This window comes from Tiliqua scincoides, chromosome 11, assembly GCF_035046505.1.
Source record: "Tiliqua scincoides isolate rTilSci1 chromosome 11, rTilSci1.hap2, whole genome shotgun sequence".
NCBI classification, from domain to species: domain Eukaryota; kingdom Metazoa; phylum Chordata; class Lepidosauria; order Squamata; family Scincidae; genus Tiliqua; species Tiliqua scincoides.
This window is the reverse complement of record NC_089831.1, coordinates 22,748,892-22,756,596: the sequence shown is the minus strand read 5'-3', so window position 1 is coordinate 22,756,596 and position 7,705 is coordinate 22,748,892. Positions and strand designations below refer to the sequence as shown.

At 46.5% G+C, this 7,705-nt stretch overlaps 1 pseudogene; it reads left to right on the top strand.

Moving 5' to 3' along the window:
• Window positions 1–2,581: 2,581 nt before the first annotated feature.
• On the top strand, window positions 2,582–2,695 carry LOC136662936 (5S ribosomal RNA; annotated as a pseudogene).
• Window positions 2,696–7,705: the final 5,010 nt, after the last annotated feature.

Sequence of the window (7,705 nt, the reverse complement as noted above, 5' to 3'; positions counted from 1 at the left end):
AAGCCAAATCAAAAGGCTTGTCTATGCAAGGAACTCCTTGCAAACAGAAAGCTTCCTGCAGTCTAGTTATTACTTGTAGCAATCATGGGTTTTCATAAACAAAGCAAACAGGGACTGGGTGATGCTGCCCTTTTGGAGACAAGCCAAATCCACAAGCCAGTGGCAAAACTGCTGTTCTGTTCAGACCTTGATGGGTATTTCTTGGCAGCCCTTTGGTTAACCTGAATTAATATTTAGCCCATATATGCATCAGTGTGACTCTGTGTCAACAACAGTCGGGTCAACTGCCCGGTTAGCCAAGTGTTTGGTTGAAGCAGGTTATACTGAAGCAACCACCATTTCCAGGATGAGCTACAGAACATTAGAAAAGGATGCATGCTGATTCAGCCCCCTGTCTAAGATTGGCTGCCCAGACCCTTCTTGATGCACCATTTATGAGGGAGTACAGTGCTTCACATGTTGTGAAACTTCATCCATCCTTCATTGTTTCACGCTGGGATACCTGATATGTCCCTTAGAACAGTGATTTTCAATCATGCTTCCCTTAGGGACCCTTTCCACAGAAACTTCTCTGGTGGGCAACTCTCTGTACATCTGCTGTGGGGCATTCCGGAAGGATTCTGGGAGGTATTCTGGAGGCTTGTGGGCAGGCTTGTGGAATCTACCTGACTTTTTCCTTGAATCTGAGATCCACCCAACAGAACCAGGTGCAAAATAGCAGCTGGGGTGGTGGTCAAGCCAGGAGCAAAATTGCAACCCTGAGAGCGAGTGCAGTAATCGTTTGCATCCTTACACTGGGATAACTTTTATAGGCGCCTGGTTGTATATACATTGAGGTTACTGCACATAAGGGATGGTTGGAGTGGGGCTGTAGCTCAATGACATACCACACGTTTTGTATGGAGACAATCCCTGGTATCTCCAAGATAAAGCTGAGGGAGTCAGAAGTCTTGGAAGAACTGGTGCCAGGCAGAATAGGCAGTGCTGAGTTGGAGGAGCCAATGGTTTCACTCATTAGGGAACAGTTTCATTTTGCCATTGTTACCAGCTAGAGGCCCTTGCCAGTACTGTCAGTTATTCAGAGATTTACCACTGGATCCTAATCTGTTTGCCCTGGCTAGAGCACACTCATACGTCCCTGAGACAGATGAGCATGGCAGAAGAACATACTGGTGGACCCAGTGGCGTAGCTGTGGGGGCGCAGAGCAGCAAGTACTGCCGACACCGCAACGCGCCATGTAAGTGGCCCCTCCCACTTGCCATCAGAGCCATTCCAGGCATCAATGGCACAGGACCGCTCCTGCGCATTGCTGTCAATGCCCAGAATGGTTTCGGAGGTGAGTGGGAGGGGCTGCTAACATGGTGCATTGTGTGCCATCATGGTACTTACTGCACCACCCCGCTGTAGCTATGCCACTGGGTGGACCAGCTGGCTTTCAGGAATACTTATCTGCCATTCCTGAGCTTCTCATTGAGGAATCCCAGATGAGCTTCCGGAACAGAGCTTGCAAACCTCTGCTTTATAGAAGCATACCCTTCCCTCTCGTTTTGCACAAACCCGTCTTGCACAGTATATGATCAAGAACAGTTTCCGTAGTAGCAGAAGCTGCGATGAGATAGCCCGTGATGGAAAGAGAGATTGCGATAAGATTTATTCCTTCATTAGAACAGCTTTTTGAAATAACTTTTAAAAGTTGCTTGTGAAGGCAGCTTTGTCAAGCCTACTGAAAATGGATTTGCCGTGAACCATAGTTAATTTTGACCTAATTTACTGGCTTGTCATCTGTGGGCCTCTCGAAGAACAGCCAGACCTCACTCCCATCATATCCCATTTTCTGCAGAGCCTGTTCCATTTGGCATCGTGTAAAAAGCAGCTTGATTTAAGAGGGAGTCTTCAAATATTATTATTTTTAATTATGCAGATCAAGAAGCTGAGGCTGGAGAAGTCATGCCTTGGCCCAGAGCCCCTCCAGTGAATAGCAGGGGTGTGGAATTGGGAGATGCAACCAAATCCACTATTAATAGCTGAAGATGGGAATTCAGTTATTCTCTCTGTTTTTACTTCTGCATAGCTTACTACTAAAAATCGCTAAGCGTTTTATTTCCCATCTATAGCTCTCAAAGCAGTTTGTGAGTTGAAGTAGTGATTTCCCCATGTAAGAGGTGGGAGGATAACATAAAGTTGAAACATATTGGCCGAGTTGGCAATAGAACTACAGTAGTTGCCCTTGAGAATCCCACTTGTACTTTTCTTCTCCTTCTGCCCTTGTATTCCCTTTTTCCACAGTTTATCACACACACATCTCCTCCCTCCCTCCCTCCACACATGTTCCTGACACTGCATCCTGCAACCTTATACCTCCTCAGTCAGACAGTGAACACAACAGCCAAAATGAAGCATTTAAGTCCCACTGATGGCAGAAAATAAAGTATGCATTGAGCTCTTCCGCAGTGTTTCCCAACCTATGGTCCACGGACCACAGCTGGTCCGCGAGAACCTGAGAAGTGGTCAACGAGGTCTCAGAAAAAGAAGAGGTGGTCACCTTGGATCACTTCCATTGTCTCACCAAGTGAGCACTCCCCCAACTGTTACCCTGCACATGCCCGATCTCATCTGAACTTGGAAGCTAAGCAAGGTCAGGCCTGGTTAGTACTTGGATGGGAGACCGACTGGGAATACCGGGTGCTGTAGGCTTATACCATGATCTCGGAAGCTAAGCAGGGTCAGGCCTGGTTAGTACTTGGATGGGAGACCGCCTGGGAATACCGGGTGCTGTAGGCTTATACCATAGTCTTTCTAGACTAAAGGTTGCCAACCACTCCCCCAAGGACCACCAGAGGGCAGAGAATGGACTGCCTGCAGCCAACCCTGAGCTGTCTGTTTTCTGCCCTCTCTGGTGGTCCCTTGGAGAGCGCTTGGCAAAATGTTTCTCCCCCCCCCCCCAACCACCAGAGAGGGCAGAGAACAGTCCACCCACAACTGCATCCAGCACTTCCAGCATCTTGCCGAGTGCTCCGCCTGGACTACCAAATTTATTTGTGTTTTTTTGTGCGCGGGTGGGTGGGTGCAGTTTGCATCTGGTCCATGATGATTCCAATTTTTGCCTCAGTGGTCTGTGGGCTCCTAAACTTTGGAACCAATGCCTGAAAGCAGCCAGAGTTTTTACCCAGTGTTTTGAAAATTTACTTGCAAAGATGTGCTGCTGATCCAACATGCATTATCAAGTCAGTGTGCCCAGTGTGCTTCCGTTGCATCCTTGTCCTACAAGTGCTGCCTTTATGCTAAGTTATAGGGATGGGTGGTGCAAGGGTGAGCCTTTTCTGTGTTGGCACCTCAGGAATTCCTTTCTGGGGACACGGACACACCGAGAACTACTCCCTTCCTTTTGACCTTTTGGCAAGGGCTCAAAATGTTTCTGTTTCATTTGGTGTTTGAGTGGTCAATGAAAGGGTTGACCCAATGTGCGGTGGCAGTGAAGAAGGCCAATTCTATGCTTGGGATCATTAGGAAAGGTATTGAGAACAAAACGGCTAATATTATAATGCCGTTGTACAAATCTATGGTAAGGCCACACCTGGAGTATTGTGTCCAGTTTTGGTCGCCGCATCTCAAAAAAGACATAGTGGAAATGGAAAAGGTGCAAAAGAGAGCGACTAAGATGATTACGGGGCTGGGGCACCTTCCTTATGAGGAAAGGCTACGGCGTTTGGGCCTCTTCAGCCTAGAAAAGAGTCGCCTGAGGGGGGACATGATTGAGACATACAAAATTATGCAGGGGATGGACAGAGTGGATAGGGAGATGCTCTTTACACTCTCACATAACACCAGAACCAGGGGACATCCACTAAAATGGAGTGTTGGGAGAGTTAGAACAGACAAGAGAAAATATTTCTTTACTCAACGTGTGGTTGGTCTGTGGAACTCCTTGCCACAGGATGTGGTGACGGCATCTAGCCTGGACACCTTTAAGAGGGGATTGGACAAGTTTCTGGAGGAAAAATCCATTATGGGTTACAAGCCATGATGTGTATGCGCAACCTCCTGATTTTAGAAATGGGCTATGTCAGATGCAAGGGAGGGCACCAGGATGAGGTCTCTTGTTATCTGGTGTGCTCCCTGGGGCATTTGGTGGGCCGCTGTGAGATACAGGAAGCTGGACTAGATGGGCCTATGGCCTGATCCAGTGGGGCTGTTCTTATGTTCTTATGATGCTTTGTTGGCTGACTTCTGATGTCTGCGTCTCTGTAATCATGCTGTGGTCTTGTCCCCCACATGGTTTTATTGGTCTTATTATGAATTTATTGTTTTATATATTGCATATTTTAGTGTGGTATTTGTAAGCTGCCTTGGGCTTTTGCTTTGGCATGGAAAAGCGGGATATAAATCTTTTAAATCAATCAATCAAAGCCATTTGCGCAGGCCCAGCCTCTCTTATGCATATCCACACCTGAGGATGCATGCTGTGTGACTTGCTCCTGCCACACACCTGGCATTCAGCCAATATCTCTGTCTTGCAGCTTCTGCCCTCCCCCCCCGTTTCTTTCTTTTTAAGATGAAGGAGAGAAAAGCTTCTGCATAGTTGTTTGGAATCAAGATGAATTGTTACACAACAGCATGTTTCTCTAGCATTTAGACTTTGGCCAGCACATGGATTAAGTGTGTGTGTGTGGGGTGTGTGTGTGTGTGTGTGGAATGGGCTAATGACGGTTATTCCAACGCAGCTGCTGGCTTGTACCCGCTGGTGAACAGCCCTTTTCATGCTCCTTCCTTTATTTAGTTGGCACGAGAGGGATTCAGCCTCTGTCTTTCTGCAATGCACTATCAAATGAAGCTCTTTTCTACTGAGTGAGGCCATTCATCTGTCTAACTTGGTGTTCAGTGTCTTGTCCAACAGCTTACTGGGTGATTCAAGCATAGAACTTTGAATGGCATTTCTGGTCTTGGGTTGAGAAGAACTGGGTTCTGGGTTCAGGATCTGATCCTTCAAACCCTGGAGGTGACATTGGGCAGGTCATTCTTTCTCTGATCCCAACCTATCTCATCTGTTTGTTGGGAAGATAAAATGAGGGTAGCCCTTTAATAATGAATAACAATGCTCAACATTTATATTGCATGTTCTGTGTGACTGTGGTCCTTCAGCACTGGTTATCTTGATGTGCTCTGTGACACTGTTTGATTCTGAGATGCCTTGCCTTCAGGGCTGGCCTTAGGAGCTGCGGGGCCCAATTGGAAAATTTTTTGGGGGGCCCCGGGTTCACAACCAAGGTCTGTAGAATATCAAATGCATAAATAAAAATAATTATAGACTTTACATCTCTTTGGTAGAGTGGAAAGCAGTCAGAATATGCCTTTAAAAAATGCATGAGCTCGTGGACCAAATGGTTGTAATCGCATTTTTATATAAAATTGCATACAAGCAAATGTTTAGATTACCTTTGAAAAGTAAATAGTTTCCAAACCACTTGTTTTCATGACTGTGAAATTATTTAGTAAAAAAAAATTGCTTTTATTTTTTGTTTAGAAAAAAAATTCAAAACATAAGTGAACAGTATTATTGGGAACAAATGATCTTTTTTGGATTTCTAAAAAAATCACTTAACATTAATAAATTCAAGTGTTAATACTATATTTAACAGGACTAGATTACTCTAGTACGGGAGGCCCTTAGCTAGGGTGCCCAGTTGGTAGCAATTTGGTCCCGTTGGCTTAAAGCTGACAGTGCTTGCCTTCCACATCACTGAAGCGACAGTGCCCCCCCTTCCAACTTTGTGTGTGGAGTGATCTCTGTCCCCACCCCGACAGCTTCCGAGTTGAGAGGAAAGCCAGAGCTTGTCACGCCTTTCAAGAGGGCACCGGCTCATTCAGGAAATCTGGAGCCCTGGTTTGAACACCCTGCAGTGGTGTAGGTCTGGCATCCCTGTAGAAGGGGTTGGCTAGGAGATGCCCCCCTTACGATGATGGGAAGCTGTACCAGGGTATAGCAGCAAGGGGGAGAGAGGGCACTGCAGCGGGCAGGTGATCTGCTTGGCAAAGGAGGGGATGACGAGCTCGTTCAGTGTAGTTTTGGCCCAGACATCCCTGGAGAAGGGTGTCAGGAGCTGGTTTGTTCAGCCTTTGTATGGTGGACAGTATTTGAGGGCTGGTGGCAGCTTTCAGCTTCATAGGAATGTATGTCACTCCCCATCTGCCTGGGTAGGATTTGTGAGGGTTTAAGGGGTATTTGCAGCTTGTTGGGAGTGAGTGAGAGTGTCTCAGCTGACAAGAAGCAGCTTCGGTGAACTCCAGGGACGTGCTGCTTTTGGGTGCATGCAGAAGACTGAAGCTGCTGGGACATGCCCAGCCCTGCCTGGGTGACTGTTTACTTTCCACCTGCTCTACCTGTGCACCTGTCAATACACAGATTCAACCGGATCTTTATTTTACTCTCTGATATATTACAGTCCTGTATTTACCTGGGCTGGTTTTTGTCTTTCAGTGCTCTTGTGTTTGGTTTAGTGTTATTGCTGAAGTTTTGTATTTTATTTTTATCAATTTTATGCTGATTTCTGTCCATTCTGTTTTGGGTATTGGGGTGTGTGTGTGTGTGTGTGTGTGTGTGTGTGTGTGTGTGTGTGTTTGATCTATTTTGTCATTTTGACTTTGTTTTCTGCATTGGGGTTTTTCTTGAAAAATGCAAATACAGCCGTGAAAATAGATCTGTGCCAGCAATTGCAAAGGTACCCCCAACTTTCCGCTATGCTGTTTCTTCCAATAAGGGAGCTGATCCCGTATAGCTGCCCTGGAGAAACAGGGGAAGAACAGAACAGTTTTGGGTGGTGAATGCATACTTTGTTCTTAAGTCACCTGCAATGAAACACTTCCTGCCAACCCTATTTACTTCTTAAGGGCTGCTGTTTATTAAGAAGCTAGTCCTCCAGGCAGCTGGGTCCAGCGGCATTGTGTGAGTCACAAACAGGTGATTAATTCACAGTTGAATGAATTATCTTCAGGCACCTCCGGCAGGCTGTCTCCTTTGGGAGCTAAGTATAAATATTGGGGTGGGTGTTAAGGCGTCATTGCATTGGCAAGCTTCTGTCTATCACACCTCTATTATATACGTGTACAGTATAGCCTTAAAAAGACATGCAGCTTTGTACAGATATAAAGAGAAGAAAGCAGTACTTTCAGCCCAATCCTAAACTGTGCTGGTGACAGTAGCATAGCTCGAGGGGGTGCAAAGCACTAAGTTTTGCATGCCGCCTCACCGCTTTGTGCAAGTGGCCCTCTCCTCTCCCCTTCAGAGCCATTCCAGGCTGCTCCATTTTACTTTAGCGGTCAAGAATGGTTCCAAAGGGGAGGGGCTGCTTGCAGGCCACGGTGAGATGCTGTGCAAAATTTAGTGCTTTGCACCCCCTCTAGCTACATTTCTGGCTGGCATACTGTGGTCACATAGCCTATGCTGCTTCTAATGCAGCTCAGGAAGTGGTTGGAGGTCTCTTCGGGGTAAGTGGATTTATTTCCCCTTACCCTGAGTAAAGCCCCAGCCACCCCTATGGGGCTTTTTGAATCCATGTCAGCTATTTAGCTGGCACAAATCAGGAAAGCTCCGTGTTACAATGTGGATGGTGTGTGCCCATCTGAAGCATTTGCGGATTGTGCTTGGAACAACATGATTTTATTGTTGTATCTGAACAGGCCATGTGCCTGTATTAAGGCTGTCCTGTT